A 2,174-nucleotide genomic window follows, 5' to 3' on the forward strand; every position below is an offset into this window, starting at 1 on the left:
TGACGCATTTTCAAAGTCTGTTGATCGAACAAGTATTTTAGACTTTTATGATCGGTGTAGAGTTGGCATTTTGTGCCATAAAGATAGTGGGGCCATAATTTAAGTGCAAAGACCACCGCTGCTAACTCAAGATCATGAGTGGGGTAATTCTTTCTGTATTCCTTCAATTGATGTGATGCATAAACGATGACCTTTCCTTTCTGCATCAATACACAACCAAGTCCTAATCGCGAGGCATCACTATAAACTACAAAATCCTCACTACCTTCATTTAAAGAAAGAATTGGTGCGTGTGTCAAACAATCTTTCAAAGTCTGAAATGACTTTTCTTGGTCTTTGGTCCACACAAATTTTGCATCTTTGTGGGTAAGAGAAGTGAGAGGAACAGAAATCTTAGAGAAATCGCGAATGAAACGTCGGTAATATCCCGCTAGGCCGAGAAAACTCCGAATCTCTGAGGCATTCTTGGGTTGCTCCCATTTTTGCACTGTTTCAATCTTGGCAGGATCAACAGAGATACCGTCGCCGGATACGGTATGTCCCAAGAATTGTACCTGACGTAGCCAAAATTCACATTTTGAAAATTTATCATAAAGTCGTTCTTTTCTCAACAACTCTAGCATCTGTCGAAGGTGTGTTGCGTGATCGGTCTCAGACTTCGAGTACACAAGAATGTCATCAATGAATACAATTACAGACTTATCGAGCATTGGACGACATACTCGATTCATTAAGTCCATAAACGCAGCTGGGGAATTTGTGAGACCGGAAGGCATCACCAGAAATTCATAATGCCCATATCTCGTACGGAAAGCAGTCTTAGGTACATCCTCCTCCCGTACCTTTAGATGGTGATAACCTGATCTGAGATCAATCTTGGAGAAGAACCTTGCACCTTGAAGCTGATCAAACAAATCATCAATACGGGGTAACGGATACTTATTCTTAATTGTTACCTTATTCAGCTCACGATAATCGATGCACATCCGGAAAGATCCGTCTTTCTTCTTGAAAAACAATACCRGAGCACCCCATGGTGATGTGCTCGATCGTATGAAATCTTTATCCAATAGCTCTTGTAGTTGATCCATCATTTCTTTCATTTCTGGAGGCGCTAAACGATAAGGAGTCTTGGCTATCGGTGCTGCACCTGGTATCAAGTCGATTTTAAACTCCACTTGCCTATCTGGTGGCAATCCAGGCAAGTCTTCAGGACACACGTCCTGGTATTCACGTACTATTGATACATTATCCACAGTCTTCTTCTTCATCTCCTTTGTCGAATCTAAGACATACGCTAAGAAAGACGAGTATCCTTTAGTTAAATAATGTCGAGCCTTGAGTACGGAGATTACTTTAAGGTTGATCACTCGTCGTTCACCGTAGACATATAAGAATTCTCCATTTTCCATCAGAATTTCTATCATTTGCCGCGAGCAAATGATATATGCTCGGTTCTTCGTCAACCAATCCATACCAATTACCACATCAAAGTTATGAATATCCATTGGAATCAAATCGACCTTGAACTCATGGTCATCTAAGTCTAATTTACAGTCATTATAAACTTTATCAGCTACAATTGTTACTCCGTTCACAGTGTCGACATTGAAAGGTTTTTCAAGCATGATTGGCACGGAATCGAAGTACTGAGTATAATAAAGTGACACAAAAGAATTTATGGCTCCCGAGTCAAATAAAATACATGCAGGTCTATCATTGAGAAGGAAAATACCATTTACGATATCCTGTTCCTTCAATGCCTCCTCTGCGGTGATTTAAAAAGCCCTGGCTCGTGCCTTGGGCACCTCCTCCTTTTGGGTTGAAGTACCCACTCTTGTTGGTTGTTGTACCGAGGCTTTGCTCTCATCTTTTTTATACGGGGACAATATTTAATACGATGCCCTAACACTCCGCAGGAAAAGCATGCACGATCTCTCTGGGGACAATTCATCCTAACATGACCCGCTTCACCGTAACAAAAGCATTTAATGACAGATCTATCCGTATCACACCGGCCTTGGTGTGTCTTTTCGCACCTCCGACAATCTCTTGGTGTGCTCGACTACAAAATATCACATTAGTTTTTTTTCCTACATTTCATATCATAGTATCATTTAATTCACATTTATACCTAAAGGCTAAATGCCTGAGAGGATACGCGTGGGGTACTC

The sequence above is a fragment of the Cynara cardunculus genome, assembly GCF_001531365.2.
Source record: "Cynara cardunculus var. scolymus isolate 2C chromosome LG 6, CcrdV1, whole genome shotgun sequence".
Lineage (NCBI taxonomy): Eukaryota > Viridiplantae > Streptophyta > Magnoliopsida > Asterales > Asteraceae > Cynara > Cynara cardunculus.